Source organism: Schistocerca serialis, chromosome 9, assembly GCF_023864345.2.
Source record: "Schistocerca serialis cubense isolate TAMUIC-IGC-003099 chromosome 9, iqSchSeri2.2, whole genome shotgun sequence".
In the NCBI taxonomy this organism is placed as follows: domain Eukaryota; kingdom Metazoa; phylum Arthropoda; class Insecta; order Orthoptera; family Acrididae; genus Schistocerca; species Schistocerca serialis.
Window position 1 is genome coordinate 419,973,657 of NC_064646.1, and position 18,087 is coordinate 419,991,743.

Below are 18,087 nucleotides of genomic sequence, written 5' to 3' on the forward strand. Positions count from 1 at the left end.
AAATTGTAAGTTAGCACCCACAGTAAGTAATACGGTGATAGTCTTAAAATCGAGTTCAGCAGCTATCGATCAGTTGTACGTTCACATGGCTTACTTGAATCTCGAAGAACTGCAACGAAACTAAATTAGTTGATTCTAATCAGTCGTGTTTTTGCCAAATTTACTTGAATTTTTTAAAAATATTTCCTACTCAGATAGAGCTGCCAATGATTTGTAATTTAGTTTATAGCCAGAATAAAACGCCTCCGCACAATTTTCTCGCAAATATAAATACAGGAAGGAAAAACAATACCTTCAAATTGGTACAAGCGTAAATAAAAGGTATAAGCATAAACTTTGTGTGTTGGCTATTTATGATTATTTGTTTGTTTCGATTATTTGTTTATTTGTTCCTGCTATTTGTATTCCTAATTTCCATCTCATGTCAACATTTCTCAGTTTGAAATTATCCCAGCAAAGCAAACTTAAGCATGAGAGATGCCGTGGTCAACAGACGATAACTCCTACGACACTGTAGCAGTCGTTAAATTTATTGTAGATCGGATAGCGAGGTCTCAGATTGTGGAAACGGTACACATTCCCTGAAAGCGGCTTTGCATATTTTTCATGAACATTTCTACAGGTGTAACCAGTGTCCAAGACTTCTCCCACATGCGCTGACAAGTAAGAAGTTTTTCAAGACGTTACTCGGTGGTGTCCGACACATACGCGTAGTTCACTCGCAAAGTTGCGGCTTCTGGGGCAGGTGCGGTGTTTTCCCGATAATTTGACTTGCATTACGGCGCATTCTGTTCCGCGGTCGGGCGCCGCTTGTTAAGTGCAGACCTGGGCTGCACGATCGACCTTGGTACCGGGAAATGCCTACTCCTCGACTCGCTTCGATTCCGTTGTTTGTAAATCCACGACTTGGCAACTCTGCATTCGGTGATAAATGTCGCCGAACAGCGGCAACGAAGAATGTTCGCTATGAGCTTCCTGGGTATTTCAAATAATGTGTAAGTGAATATCTTTTATTATATACCGCAGCATGTGTTCGAACAAGAAATAAAATATAGGGATTTATGTAACTTTAAGAAAGCCATTTTCGGGTTACTACGTATAGTAGTTCCAGGAAATTTATACAGAACAAGTTGTTGGACTATACTGCGCTACAAATCCCGTATCAACAGCCACAGTCATGCGGTAGGCCTTGAAGGAATTTTCATTATCGGCGCTTGGTTGGCAAGAGCAGAATATAACGAGTAATTAATAGTCTGCACTTTAACGAGGTGATCCATCAGTCAAATGAGCATGTAACGCTAAGTGATCCCCATGCTGCTACTTAAGAAGAAGGAAGGAGAATTATAACTTAACGTCCTGTCGACAGCGGAGTCATTGGGGACGAAGCACAAGCTCGGATTACGAAAGTATGGAGAAGGAAATCGGTACGGCCCTTTGCAAAAAAACTTCTAGCTTTTGTGAACTGTGCTCTGGCTCTGTGCCGTTCACAGGGTGGCGTCGTGTATTCGGACTGTGACCTCTCGTTTTCTTAATGCGTTCACTGGCGCCACTACGTTAGCTCGCTTTGTCTGTCCATGAGTGGCAGCAGCGGCGTTTATCGATAGCGAGTATCTTTGGAGCGACCTCAAGTATTTCCGGGTCGTCGTGTGTCGAAGTCAGTTGGGACGGAGCTGCAGTGAGGTCCGATAGCGCCAGTACTTTCCGAGGGAGGCTGGCGATACATGCACTGCCCGATGGAAGGATGTGGTCGCGAGAGTGTACAATCACGTCGATGTCCGGATTCAGCGAGTTTAAGTTGAATGGATCGTTATATTCGAGTAGTGCAACTTTCACTTGTATGTGGGTCGGTCCGTCGAAGTGACCTCAAGCCATCAAGCTGTCAGATGGCAGTTTGATACTCCGACGTTTCCCTTTGCCTGACTTGATTGGCAACGACCGATGGTTGGTCGTCCGGTCGGTCATCTCAGTGGACGACGTTTCTGTGCTCTTAGCGTTCATGTCTACGTGCAGTTCGTCTTGTTGCTGTATAGTGACTGTTTTAGCATTGTTTTAGTTGTTTGTGGAATTGTCTTTTGCGGTTTCCTGTGCATCTAGTCAGATTTTGAATAGGCAGTTTGGTCTTAACCCTGTCTGCGTACTAGGATTTGGTGGAGCCAACTTGTGTAATTAAATGCTTGTCATTTGACGATATTAACTGTTATTATATCGTGGTATTGGTTATCGCATCTTAGGTGGATTTTGCGAGTATGCTGGTCTGCGTTTAAGCTGTCCCTAGTTTGAGTTGCCATCCTGTTAGGTGAGCGTAACTCTTGACTGCCTGTCTCACCGCTTACGTAGCTGTATCGACTTTTCTCAGGTCGATCCTTGGAGCACTGTATGTGGACCAATCCCTTTTTTCTATTTTGTCAATTCCTTAAAATAATATTTTGTTTAAATTGTCCCTGTGATTCTTGAGTTTCTCCCGGCGTATTTGAAAATCAAAATATCCACGTGTGTACTGCCGGTCTACAGTGTCCAACGGGCACAATATTTCGGCGATCATACATGTCGCCATCATCAGGTGAACTGACGGACTGATATACATCTAGCGGTTCTCGGCTGACGCCCCCGCTTACAGGAGTCAAGGAAGACTATTAATAATTATAATACAACGTAATATCACCAGTTACAGTTACATTCTCAGCAAGTACACCAAGTCTTTTCATCCATACATGTATTTTTTCATCATTAGAAACTTTTCTACATGAGCGGGTATACAGAGTCAAAGGCGCTGACAGTAAGACCACAGCGCGCGTACGCTATATTGCTCTCCCGCTGGTGCGCGCAGAGTCTAAGTCCGTTATCAGAGCGTTACGTAATGGTCACGCGTTCTCTATATAAGCGGGCAGTGCACGCCAGCGGAATCATTCCGCTGTGAGCTCTATCTGCAACAACATTGAAGCACTAGAGCAGCTGGCAGTGGGTGGTTTACACTCGCAGTTGTCTGCTGTGAGAACGCATCGCTACCTGGACTAGAATCTCTTGCCGACCGAGATGTGATCGTTTACAAGACGTGGCACTGTGGAATTGACCCGAAGACGCAAAGTAGACCTAGTTTTGTTTATAGTAATATGCCTTTTACTCTGTATACCCTCTCAGTCCGTCAGTTCACCTGATGATGGCGACATGTATGATCGCCGAAATATTGTGCCCGTTGGACACTGTAGACCAGCAGTACACCCGTGGATATTTTGATTAAATTATTCCTATTGCTTGTGGCCTTCAGCCGACAAATAATTTGAATTCTTCTTAATAAGGCCTTCAGCCGTCAGTGTAACTTGTGCTGCAGTCAAAATTTTTTTTAAAAAGATTGTTTTTAAAAAAATTATTTCCTTAAATAAAGTGTATGTGTTTACTGTGCAACCAACGGTAACTGATTAGGCCCCGCCGACAACTAATACTGCCGTCCCTAAGTCCCACGTCCTTTCCTCTGCTGTGTCACTTTGTACCATGGAACTCTGTTGTCCGAGCCACTTGTATTTATTGTTAACTCCCTGTATTTAAGTAGTATAACAGTGAATATTTTGACGTCTTCCTTAAACGATAACTGAATATCTATCCACATATTGTTCAGAAGATTCGTGATATGAGGAAGAATAAGAACCCAAAGTCACACTTTATTACCTAGCAACTGTAGAAATGCAGTCCAGAGAAGAGATTGTACGTTTTCCGAAACTAATATTATTACCTCATACCGTTTCTGTTAGGCGCTGACAGAAGTCTTTAAGCTCTTGCTGAGTAAATCCTAAAATAAATAAGGTCAATGGAGGAACCTGTTAGTAATGGCTTAGTCAACTACATTTTGCACTATTCTCTACATTATGTGTTGTATTAATACCTATATGCATTTTCGCGTTTCTCTTACTTTCTTATACTTAGTTGTGGAATGAAATAATATGACGAAGACTCAGCGCGTAGTCTTCGCCTCCGAAATAGGGCGGAAAGTGCCTCAGCGTATACAGTAGACAAACAGAGTACAAGCTACATGCAAAGCTATATATAACCTTACGTTCATAATAAATTTCAAATTTAATCACAGAAAATAACAATTGATCCACGATTTACTTTTAGTCAACAGCAAACGTCAAAAAACGCAGACGACATTGATGCCAAATACTGCTACAGCATATAAAATCACAAAGCAAACAACATCGAACAGAATCTATAGAAACTTCCGTGCGAAGTGTTCAGTTTATATCTAAGAGCAAAAATACTGTTTTTTTTAACTGCATGATGTTCTAAAAGTTCTACTTACAGCTGTCAATGGGAATTATCTAATTTTGTGCTGGCACACGACCCCTTGTATCTGTAAGGATAGCATAAAATGTGTTAGTGATCAAGGAATGTGAGCAGAAGAGTAAATTCTTTTATTCAGTCAGCATCAGTATCAGAAATTATGCAAAAAATACTCACTGAGCTACCGATTAACATCTCACAGCCATATTCAAATCTAGTTACTTTCTTAAATCTGCACTGACATCTGTATATATCTTGCAAGCCGTCTTATCGTGTATGACTGTGGGTACTTGGTATTCTATAATCTGCTCGCTTTCCCGTTACATTCACAATCGGCGCAGGAAGAAAATGACTGTTGGCAAGCCTGGTATGAACTCTAAATTCTCATATATTACCATCAAGGTCATTCCGTGAGATGTACGTGAGAGAAAGTAACAAGTTGCCTGACATCTGTGATGTAAAATATGTCTCTTTTTTAGTATCTGCCACTGGAGTTGGATAGGTATCTATGACACACGCTCACTCAACCTGCGGCCCGTCTCAAATTACCCTGAGCTATTTAGGATCCTATCTCCTCTGTTAAACCTGCGCTGTAAGGACGCCAAGAATAGCATGAATGAAATTTTATATATTGCCTCCTTCTTGGGTGAAAAATATTTCCTTGCGAGTCTTCCAATCTTCCTTTTACCACCGGGATCTGGCCGTTAAGTCCCACCACTCGTTTACTACCAGACACTTCACAATTGTGACTGCTTCCAATTAATGTTCGCTATGTAACACTAGTGAATTTTTTCACGTGTTTAGTTCAATGTTATTCAGCGTTATCTACCAACCCGTGTATCAACCACCGATTCCCTGCTGGTTTTCATTCTCATTGCAACAGTATTCTTTGCGGTTTCCCCACTTACAACAGCATCATTCTCAGACAGCCTAAAAAGGCTTCCGACGTTGTCTATCATTTGTACAGTTGCAGTCTTTGTGACGAACAGCAATAGATGATAGATAACGTCATGGCGAACAACTTTTGTTAAAGACAAAATGTTCACTGGGATTCCCAGTGACGCTAGTATTCACTGGAACATGGACCACGAGATTCCACCAAACTAGCAGTGTCTACTAACCAGGTATGCAGCATAACACCTACTGCAGTAAAGTAATATAGTGATTTGAACAAGAAAACTATGAGAACGAGTGTCTCTAAGCGGAGAAAGATATTTTAGAAGCAAATCAAAAGATTCAGTTTGCTAAGCCCACCGCCTTTGACGCGGAGCTGGTGACTGGATAATAGGCAGCACACATTGCACACGAATGCCGCAGAGCGACTCCGCCCTGTCGCCTCCCAGGGACATATCAAGTCTTGAATGACGTCTAGCGTCGCCGGGGAGCGTCAGTGAACAAAAGTTGTCCCGATGAAGTGGCCTACCATCCCTAGAAGCTTAAAACACCTGTCGTAAACAGTAACAGTCCTACAACACTTCCAGGGATTGTGGCTGAAGCTAAGTTCACGGTTGAAAATGATAAATGTTACATTTAGATCTTATAAACCGAATTCAGTAACGATATACACTACTTTGCGGTCTCTGGGGAAAAAAGTTATTCCTTGATCTCGCAAGAACCCCCCACTTGAACTAAACCTCCAGCAATATCTCTGTTTAGCCGCTAAGTCCGTAGATGGTGGTATAAAGGGCGTACAGTATAAATGGCAAAGCTTTCCCACCCGAGTTTCACGATAATTAGTCCAGTCCGTCCTTGAACTGACTTAGTGAGCCGCGGCGTAAGAATTTTTCCTACCTATTATGTGGAGATGCTCTCGTTTTATGTCCCCTTGCTAGCTGTAGTAGCGCCGTCGTACTGTGCAATATTACCGTCGGTACCTTTTACGTAATGAAGCGCAAGTCCTGCCGACTATGGTGCACAGTATGTGACTTGAGCGTACAATCGTTATAGTTCGCATAAGATCGTATATCTCTGGTTATACCACAGTTATTCATTTGTTAATTAATATTAACGTTTCCTGGCATTGTCAAATGACTGAAAGACAGTGTTTCTGACCTGTAGACTCCTCCTAATGTCTGAGTGGCAAAACGTAACTTTTGTTCACAAATATTTGTTAATAACAATTACTTCCTACGTATCTCCTTGCTGATGTCACGACGGATTTCTCCATCGGCGCATCATCCCCTAGGCTCTAAAAGCGCCAGATGGCCAATCACCTCTGTTGGCCCGCGTGGGAACCTACCGCTCGCTTCTTACTCCGTACGTATTTCACTTTACGTATGTGAAATAGCAAAACAGGAAATAGAGTAAAATACACTCTTATCTGCAAATAAGTGGTACCTTACAATCTTCCGCTAAGACATAACAGTGTCAAGGTACTGATTGAGGCTGTTGACAGGTCATCACTTGGTGGTAGACAAAATAACATCAGAGCTCACTCTACAAGTTTATGTTATTCCATCATGTGTATTGAAGTGGGAATGCGGCGAGTCGAAGACTTGAAGAGAACAAATACTAACAGCCGTAATTTTATTTGGTCAAAGCTATTATTGGACCACTAATCCAACTGGTTTCTATAAACTTCTAAAAACTTCAGTCGACGTGGTCCTTTCACATCTTTAACGACAACTGCCAGCCAAGCCAATGAAGCACTGAAACTGGTGGCTAAATAAAATCATTAAATAAAAATGGGCTAGAATTTCATTCTAGAAACATTTCCCAGGCTGTGGCTAAGCCATGTCTCCGCAATATCCTTTCTTCCGGGTGTGCTAGTTCTGCATGGTTCGCAGGAGAGCTTCTGTGAAGTTGGAAGGTAGGAGACGAGGTACTGGCAGAATCAAAGCTGTGAGGACAGGACGTGAGGCGTGCTTCGGTAGCTCAGTTGGTGCCGGCACGGTAGCTCAGCTGTAATAAAAAAATTTAATGGATCAACAACGAACTGAAACGGGTGTCTTTCGACGTCCGCCCAGAGCAGATACAACGAAATAAAACGAACAAAATGAGATTAAAAAAAAAGAAAAAAATTGTTAGAGCACTTGCCAGTGAAAAGCAAAGGTCCCGAGTTCGAGTCTCGGTCCGGCACACAGTTTTAATCTGCCAGGAAGTTTCAAAATTACGGCTGTTGGCATCTATTTTCTTCGAGAAATATTCGAAGCTGTCCAAGATTCCATCAAACTGTTGTTAGCTGATGTAGTAATTTTCATCGTAGAACGGTATAGCAGCCATATACGAACGAGGAAAGACAGTGTGGCGCTAGTAAGTATGGTCAAGACTGCCTTTTGTTCCATTGGTAACAACAACAGTAATGGAACTCGAACTGAAAGATATGAGCGTAATTAGACGCATCGCGAATGTACTATTTGAGAAGCTGAAGCACTATATAACCTAGTCTACCTTTCGGAGGAACAGGGAGAGCTGATTACGCGTTCTCCACCAAAGACCCAGAACGCGAAGTTCCTTCGGCAGTTTGGTGCTGTTTCCCCAGATTCCAACCCCATATATATCCTTCTGTTCGATGTACTGCTGCACTTCTGCTCAAATCAGTGATTCCTGCTCTGGTCGCCTGATCAAACTTCTTATTTCAACGCAAACTTGCGTCCAAACCTCAGTAGCCCTTACTCGAGGGCTATATTCAACGACAGGCTTAAAGTTTAAGTAAAGTTTTAGGGCCAACTGGTATTACATGGTTCGCCACGATGAAATACTATTCCACCTTAGACAATTTTTTAAAGTTTTTCTACTGGTTTGACCTGATCACCACAATCAAATCGCTTATTACAGGTTCTTCTTCTTAAACTAACAACTCCACCCAGCATTCCCAATTATAAGGAGCGTTCAAAAAGACATGAGCCGGAGGCATAATTACAGAAACCAGTACCTGTATGTTACAGGTATTGACTCTGGCTGTTGAGATACTTGTCCCACTGTGACACAAGGCAGTGAATGACTGTCTCATAAAATTCCCGGGTCTGCAATGTTAACCATTGCCGCACGTACAGCTGGGCGTCTTGCCCCTCAGAGCCTTTTTTAGGGGACAAAAAATGGTGTAATCACAGGGAGAGAGGTACGGACTGTATGAAGGGGGCCTGCCTTTCAAATTTCTGCAGGAGTGCCGTGACTGTGTTGGCTGTATGAGGCTTTGCACTGTCATGGAGCAGAATGGCCCGACGGGTGAGATTGCCTGGTCGTTTTGATTTGATCGCTTGGCGAAGGATGGTCAAGGTTTGTGAGTAACGCTGGGCACTCACTGCTGTCCCGTGCTGCAGGAAGTGAATCAAAATGGGGTCACTGGTCAAAGAAGAACGTCAGCATAACCTTTCCTGTACTCGTGTAGATGGCTTTGGTTTTCTTTATGGTGGTGACCTTGGGTACTTCCACTGGAGGAGACATTGTAGTGTTGATTCTGGTTTTAATTGATGACACCATGACTCATCTCCAGCTACCACTTGTGCCAGGAATGCATTCCCTTCCTGGGCATAGCGGTGCAGATGAGCAAGATAGTGGCCATTCGACATGCTTCCTGGTGTGGTTGAAGACTGTGGGGCATCCATTGGGCACACACTTTGTGCATGTGCAGTCGTTTCTTCATGATGGTGTGAACACTTCCGACACTCAATCTGACCATGGTGGCTATGGCTTTCACTGTCACTCAGCGGTCTTGGGTAATGAGTGCATCCACCCTCTGGACGATGTCATCGGTAATGCTCTGTGGTGCTCCAGATCGTGCATCCTTCTCTGAAGCGCTTGTGCTACGCTTTGACCCTTGCGCGAGACATGCAGCGTTCGCCGTACACTTGTGACATTCGTCGATGAATGTCCGTTTCTCTTACTCCTTTCGCTGTCAGAAAACGAACAACACCTCTTTGCTCTTCTTTTGACGCCTCCATGTCACTCTTTACAATGCGACTAGCAGCGTTGGACGATTGAAGCATGCTGTTGTTAGCTCTGTATAGTCACGTGACGTGCACGCGTGCCGTCTAGCGACGGTCTGTGAACTTCCACGCTCTGGTCGGAGCCACACCTCGTTACACACGCCACGATATTACCCTCCTGTCACCGGTTTGGGCATTTCAGACTCCGGCTCGTTTCCTTTTTTTTTTCTTTTTTTAAACGCCCTTTATACTTGTTCTACATATTCTAGTCTAGGGCTCCCTTTAGTAACATGTATTTTACATTATCTGATGAAAAGCATCTGGACACCATTACATAATGCGGAATGGACCACTAGATATAACGAGAGTGATAAACTGAGGCGGGGTATATTGCGTTATCAGTAGAGTTGCAGAATGGGTCGGTAAGGAGAGCTCACTGGCCTAGAAACTGGGCTAGCCATTGGACGTAACGTAACAAATGCACCAGGGATATTTTAACCCAATACGGCCGTTGGTAATGTAATTATGAAGTGAAAACGCGAACAACCACACCTAAATCAAGATCAAGAATACCTCAAGTATAGATGGACAGGGACCACAGAGCAAGACATAAGCGGAAAGAATCACTTGAGGGTTTCACGGTGGTACCATAATTAAAGCTAGCACAGTAACCTTGCATATGGAGATAAAAACAATGGGGTACAATGGTCGAGCGACTCCTCATAATCTGTACATGTCTGTAGACAGTACAAAGTGATGGTTGAGGCGAGGTGAAGAGCGGTGCCACTGGATAATGGATGACTCGAAACGATTTATTTGGAGTGATGGATCACGCTATACTCTGTGGCAATCCGACAGAAGGACTTGGGTTTGGCAAATGCCTGTAGAACGTTACCTGCTGTCATGTGTAATTCCTGAAGTGAAGTACGGAGTATGCGATGTTATTGTATGGGATGTTTATCGAGGTCCTCCCTTTATTTCGCCTAAGAAAACACTAAATGCGAAGGGCTATGACCACATTTTATTGTAATGTGTACTGCGTACAGTTGAAGAACAGTTCAGGGACGATGGTAGTATCAACATGACAGAACAGCCTTTCATAAGGCATCATCTTGAGACAATGGTTTGCGGACAATAACATTCCTTAAATGGACTGGCCCGCCCAGCGTCTCGACCTGAACCGAACTAATTTCTTTACTATGAACTCTATTTATGACACGTTTCGGAGACACCAGGACCTACGGGAGAAAATGGGCGTGGTACTAGGAATTCAGTTCTGCAATAAATTTCAGCTAGTAATACCGAATACTCTCTTTAAGAATCACAGGAGGAGGAAGTGTGTTGGAAAAAAGCCGGGAGATGCAGGAATATTTCACTTACATTACATCATGGTCAGAAAGAGATCCAAAAATCAATTACTGGATTGTAAGACTTACCCTGGAGCACGTATAGACTCAGATCACAATTTAGTAGTGATGAAGAGTAGGCTGAAATTCAAGAGACTAGTCAGGAAGATTGATTGCGCAAATAAGTGAGATAGAATCACAGGCTAGAAGAGCTTTGGAAGACTTAAGATTGGATAAGACCGTATGAAACATTCCATCAGAAGTTCTAAGATCATTGGAGAAAGTGGCAACAAAACAACTATTCACATCGGTGTGTGGAATATATGAATCTGTCGATATACCATCTGACTATTAGAGAAACATCATCCACACAATTCCGGAGATCGCAAGAGCTGACAAGTGCGAGAATTATCGAAAAATCAGCTTAACAGCTCATGCATCCAAGATTCTGACAAGAATAATATACAGGATAATGGAAAACAAAATTCAGAATGTGTTAAATAACGATCAGTTTGGCTTTAGGGAGGAGAAAGGCACCAGACAGGCACTTCTAATGTTTCAGTTTATAATGAAAGCAAGCTTAATGAAAAATCAACACACTTCCATAAGGTCTGGAAAATACGTTCGATAATGTTAAATGTTGTAAGATGTTCGAAATTCCGAGAAAAATTGGTAAGCTTTGTGAAAAGATGGGTATTATACAATATGTACAAGAACCGACGGGAAGCAATAAGATTGGAAACCATGAACGAAGTGCGGGATTAAAAACGATGTAAGTCCGGGATGTAGTCTTTCGCTAGTGCAGTTCAATCTATACGTCGAAAAAGCAATGACAGAAATGAAAGAAAGGTTTAGGAGTGGAATTAAAATTCAAGGTGAAAGGATATCAATGATACGATTCACTGATGACATTGCTATCTTGAGCGAAAGTGTAGAAGAATTACATGATCTGATGAACGGAATGAACAGTCTAATGAGTACAGAGTATGGATTGAGAGTAAATCGAAGAAAGACGAAGTTAATGAGTATTACCAGCGAGAAACTTAACATCAGGATTGATGGTCACGAAGTAGGTAATGTTAAGCAATTCTGCTCTCTAGGCAGCAAAATAAACCACGACGGACGGAGAAGGGAGGACATAAAAAGCAGATTAGTATTGGCTAAGAAGGCGTTCCTGGCCAAGAGAAGTCTGTTAGCACCAAACATAGGTCTTAATTTGAGGAAGACACTTCCGAGAATGAACGTTTGGAGCACAATATTGTATGGTAGTAAAACATGGACTGTGGGAAAGCCAGAAAATAAAGAGAATCGAAGCATTTGAGATGTGGTGCAACAGAAGAATGCTAACAATTAAATGGACAGAAGGAAAGGAATGAATAGGTTCTCCAGAGAATTGGTGAGGAGAGGAATATACGGGAAATACTGATAAGATGAAGGAACTAAATGGTAGAACATCTGTTAAGACATCATAAAATAACTTTGTTGGTACTAGAGGGAACAGTGGATGGTAAAAACTGTAGAGGAAGACGGAGATTGGAATACATCCAGCAATTAATTTGGGAATGTTGGTTGTGAGTGCTACTATGAGATGAAGAGATTGGCACAGTAGAGGAATTTGTGACGCTCTGCATCAAACCATTCAGGAGACTGAAGACTAAAAAAAAAAAAAAAAAAAAAAAATACCACTGCATATACCTGCAAAGGTATAACATTGTACAGTTGTACAATGCATACTTCAGGACATACGACATCAGAAGGTTACTCTGCCCGAAAATGCAAATGCAGGGCGAAATTCAAAAGACAAACAGGTGAAATGTACGTAAAAATACGCGTGAAATAAGTCAAATATGTGTGAAATGTATTTGACATGTGCGTACTTGAGCAACGCCACGGGTGAAAACCTCATCCTGAATCCGTGGAACGATCTCAATCAAATGTGGTCACATATTAGGTAGAGTTCGGAACGAAATACTGTAGGGATAAGAGTCACCAGCCTCCTACTGCGGTGAGTGTGATAACGTGGAGAAGAAGGAGAAGGGACAACGATGGGCAGAAAAGCACAGACAGGACGAGATGGGCAGAAATGGGGAGGCGGAAATGGACCGAGAGAGGGGAAAGGAGAAAATAGACAGCAGAAAGAGGATGGAAAGAAACAGGGGGAGGAAGAGGCAAGCAGAGGAATACGAGACGTGGGGATGAAGAGAGGAGGAGGAAATGGACAGAAGTGGAGAGGATAGACATAGAGAGGGCAGAGAAGGACACAGAAAGGAAAGGGGAAGAGACGTACATTAATCTGGGAAGAGGAGATGGACAGAGAGAGAGGGGTGAAAGAAGATCGGAGAGAGGGGTAGGAGGAGATGGACAGTGAGTTGGAGGGGTGGGGAGGGGGTTGGTGGAGGTGAGCAGAGAGGATGGTGGAGAAGGACAGTGAGAGCGGAAGGTGGAGATGGACAGAGAGATGAGGGAGGAGGAGATGGATTGATAGAAGATTCGAATAAGTACTCGGGTAACGCCAGGTTTCTCAGCTAGTTGTTCATATAAAATTTATATAGTTCGCGGACTTATTCAGAAAGTTTACTACCTTCATTAGCTAGATGTAGAATGTGAAGCACCTCTCGCATAGAAATTTCAGATCATATGCTACATTTCACTATGTCCTCTGTATAATCCTATTATAGGACAGCTAGATGTCATATGTATTATGGTTGTAGAGGCGCCAGTGGTCAACTTAAGCTGAGTACAGTGCCACCACTGATTAAATAGCTACAAATGTTACAAAAAGCTTGATGTCACTGTTGCCAAAACTTACGGAATAAATAAATTTGTCTGTTCGGATTTACCGTCCCAAAATGTTCTGGAACATCATATTTGTGGTGGGTGTTGATTCATTGTACGGGTGGGCGTCGTAAACAAGTATGAACGCAACTGAATGTTCTCGTATTTTACCCAACGAAGTCGAACTACAATGGGCCGATTTATCAAACTGCCCGCTCTGACATGCTGAGCACTGAAATGTTCAGAGAAATTATTTTACGTAGTACAACGCTAACTGAGTACATTGGTCCCTGAGTCAATTTTCATGAACGACGAACAGCACAGTACCTTCCAAGACGATGATCATTTCAAAGGTGATTAATCTCTTTGGCCATGAAAAAGTTGTCCTACCCGAACTTAATCTTCAGAGGATGGACGGACAAACTGGAACTTGCTAATGGAGTCGAGTAAGAAATGAAACAATATTCCTACGGAACTCCACAACGATTTTGTGGAATGTGCCCGACCATATTCAGCTAGTACATTACAACCGAATGAGGACTTGTCGTTACGTTTCGTTGGCATGTATCTAAGAATGAAGACTTTTATCATAAGCTACTGTAGCGAATACACCTTTCTGGAATTGGTTACACATAGGAATTCCTATCTTAATGTGCAAGTAAATCCGGCATGTGTAGATAACCTTTTGGCGTCCCGATACCTACGTTAACAAAACTGAAATGCAGTTTATCATTACTTATTAACTTATATAAATAATGTGTAAGAAACGTTTGCTGTCGTTTATATTAGTATCAGAAAAACACATGATTTATGAACTTGTGTATGACATACTTCCCGTTGTCCCAGATGCGGGCAACACTGTCTAGCTTTAATAGTTAATTGTACTTCCTCTTCATTGATACTGGGAACACAAGGAACGAGAGAAAACAGGAAAGAACCCGTGCTCCACGTTCACAAATAAACGATAATAAAAGATATATGACATCTTTTTATTCTAACTAGTATATTTGTCAAACTATAAAATAAGTATAAATTATTTTTCTTGCGAGTAATTATACCCTTTCAAATACCCATAGAGGGCCAAGTTCCAGAACCACAAACAGTCCACCAGGATAATTAATGACAAATAAATCTCTGGTCAGAATAACTTATTTATAATTCGGCTCGAGGAATATTGGAAGCATTTGTAGTTGTCACCACTGGTAATATTTGTGCATCAAGTGTATTAACTGCAACAGTAAAATGATTTACTTATGTAGCTTCGCTATTAAATTGAACGTTAGATAGACTTATATTTGTGCGATTAATTTTCTCAATTACTTGCTGCCGGATGGCTTACTGGACTGAATTCAGATCAAGGATTAAACTTATAGACCGCAACAATTCAGTGAAAGTTAAAACTGAGTTTTCCTCGGCACCTGCACCTGATCTTATTAATTCGTTATAGGTAAGGCATTAGCTATACCTCAAACCAACGTAAAGTGAGTATTGATACGTACCTACAGAAAATCATGGCATAACGTCTAAAACGCACTTCTATTTTTCAAATATTTTACGTCAGCTATTTGCATGTGCCTCTTGTTTAATGTTGATGTCCTCAAATTAATCTCAAAACGCATAGCGTTCATGGAGATACTGCAACACACCAAATTCTTTGCATGGAGGATCCCCTTGGTTAAAAACGTTTTTCTGGATCACTCATGACCTTCAACAACGAAACGTCGTGTCAGTTTCTTGTGAGGTACACGCTTACCAGTAGGCGGGTAGATGTAAGACCCGTCTGTACAGGTGTAAATGTTGCTGGAGACCCGAACACGATGTTCTAACGGTTAAGAATATCTATCGAAGCACTTCATATTGTGCTAACACTTGGAAATGTTACACACGCCGAAATGGTTATTGGGAACTACATTACTCTAGTAATGAACCAGGCAGGACACATTTTCGCTTTTCTTAAACACTGTACAAAAAGATCCGTACCCAAAGACTGGAAAGTTGCACAGGTCACACCAATATTCAAGAAAGGTAGTAGGAGTAATCCACTAAATTACAGGCCCATATCGTTAACGTCGATATGTAACAGGATCTTAGAACATATATTGTGTTCGAACATTATGAATTACCTCGAAGAAAACTGTCTATTGACACACCTTCAACATGGGTTTAGAAAACATCGTTCACATGAAGTAATGAGTGCTACTGACAAGGGATTTCAGATAGATTCTCTATTTCTGGATTTCCGGAAGGCTTTTGACACTGTACCACACAAGCGGCCCGTATTGAAATTGCGTGGTTATGGAATATCAGCTATGTGACTGGATTTGTGATTTTCTGTCAGATAGGTCACAGTTCGTAGTAACTGACGGAAAGTCATCCAGTAAAGTAGAAGTGATTTCTGGAGTTCCCCAAGTTAGTGTTATAGGCCCTTTGCTATTCCTTATCTATATAAACGGTTTGGGAGACAATCTGAACAGCCGTCTTCGGGTGTTAGCAGATGACGCTGTCGTTTACTGACTAATAAAGTCATCAGAAGATCAAAACAAACTGCATAATAATTTAGAAAAAATACCTGAATGGTGCGAAAAGTGTGAGGTCATCCACATGAGTGCTAAAAAGAACTCGTTAAACTTCGGTTACACGAAAAAACAATATAATCTAAAAGCCGTAAATTCAACTAGATACCTAGGTATTACAATTACGAACAACTTAAATTGGAAGGAACACAGAAAATGTTGTGGGGAAGGCTAACCAAGGACTGCATTTTATTGGCAGCACACTTAGAAAATGTAACAGACCTACTAAGGAGATTGCCTTCACTACGTTTGTCCGTCCTCTTTTTAGAATACTGTTGCGCGTTGTGGGATCCTTACCAGATAGGACTGACTGAGTACATCGAAAAATTTCAAAGAAAGGCAGCACGTGTTGTATTATCGCGAAATATGGAAGAGAGTGTCACAGAAATGATACAGAATTTGGGCTGGAAATCGTTAAAAGAAAGGCGTTTTTCGTTGCGACGGAATCTTCTCACGAAATTCCAATCACCAACTTTCTCCTCCGAATGCGAAAATATTTTGTTGACACCGACCTACATAGGGAGGAACGATCACCACGATAAAATAAGGGAAATCAGAGTTCGTACGGAAAGATATAGGCGTTCATTCTTTCCGCGCGCTATACGAGATTGGAATAAGAGAGAATTGTGAAGGTGGTTAAATGAACCCTCTGCCAGGCACTTAAATGTGATTTGCAGAATATCCATGCAGATGTAGATGTAGATGTAGTTTGCAGAGCGTACACGCCGCGAGGTACAGAGATTGAAACGTTGGCGTATATTAGACACCTTGGTAATACTAACTTGTCGTAGTATCAGAAATGTGTTGGGCCAGATCAAGTCGTTGGTTCAGCACGCCACTTCGCTAAAAATTATTGTAAAATCAACATCTCAATCAGCGGCAAACTTGAGAAGAATTCGCGTTTAAAGTGTCGGCTGCAGAGCCTTCCGTACACACACGTGGCCTCGCTGCCGGCGGAAGCCTGTGACTCACCCGAGCAGCGGCGGCGGCGTCTCCTCTGCGTGGTGCGCGCTGGATGCGGTCCGCGGACACACTGCCGACCAGACGCTCATTCCAGCTCCAGCTCCAGGTGCCGCCCCCCTCTCTCCCTTCGCAGCCCCCACCTGACGCGGCACGCGCTCAACCTTGCACTCTGCGTGCTGCCGCCTTCCGCTGCAGACACAGCCACCGACAGGACCTCTCCGCCACAGCCCGTAGTATTGCCACTCTGCGGCCACGTTAAGCTTAGGGCCTAATCACACAGGTCCGCTGGCTACTCTGCTGGTATCGTTCAGGTCTGGTAGAACAAGACTCCTGCAGAGAGGGCAAAGGAATGCCTTCAGTCGAGAAGCTTCGTGTGGAAGTTCGAATTAAAGAGAGAATGCGGAAAAAGAAGCTCTGGGTACATCCATCCATTTGAGATAGCGACGTCTACATTTACATACATACACCGCAATCCACCATACGGCGCGTGGCGGAGGGTACGTCGTCCCACAACTAGCATCTTCTCTCCCTATTCCACTCCCAAACAGAACGAGGAGAAAACGACTGCCTATATGCCTCTGTACGAGCCGTAATCTCTCTTATCTTTGTGGTCTTTCCGCGAAATATAAGTTGGCGGCAGTAAAATTGTACTGCAGTCAGCCTCAAATGCTGGTTCTCTAAATTTCCTCAGTAGTGATTCACGAAAAGAACGCCTCCTTTCCGCCAGAGAATCCCACACAAGTTCCTGAAGCATTTCCGTAACACCCGCGTGATGATCAAGCCTACCACTAACAAATCTAGCACCCCTCCTTTGAATTCCTTCTATGTCCTCCCTCAATCAGACCTGATAGGGATCCCAAACGCTCGAGCAGTACTCAAGAATAGGTGTTTTATAAGCAGTCTCCTTTACAGATGAACCACATCTTCCCAAAATTCTACCAATGAACCGAAGACGACCATCCGCCTTCCCCACAACTGCCATTACATGCTTGTCCCAGTTCACATCGCTCCGCATTGTTACACCCAAATATTTAGTTGACGTGACTGTGTCAAGCGCTACACTACTAATGGAGTATTCATACATTACGGGATTCTTTTTCCTATTCATCTGCATTAATTTACATTTATCTATATTTTGAGTTAGCTGCAGTACTTATGGAGTAAAGAGCGAGCGGCAGGTTCCCACGCTGGTTAGCAAAGGCGGTTGGCCATCTGGGGCTTACAGAGCCAGTGGGATGAGTTGACGATGCAGAAATCGCTCGTAACGTCAGCAAATACATACGTAGT

General features: G+C 42.7%; 1 protein-coding gene across 1 annotated transcript in view; it reads right to left on the minus strand.

The window, feature by feature from the left end:
• The window catches only part of LOC126418723 (glucose dehydrogenase [FAD, quinone]-like), a 490,865-nt gene extending 474,002 nt beyond the window's left edge, over window positions 1-16,863 (minus strand). Inside the window, exon 1 of the mRNA XM_050085628.1 lies at window positions 16,810-16,863. The gene's annotated coding sequence lies outside the window, so the exon portion shown is untranslated. The remainder of the gene's footprint in view (window positions 1-16,809) is intronic.
• Between the last annotated feature and the right edge of the window lie 1,224 nt (window positions 16,864-18,087).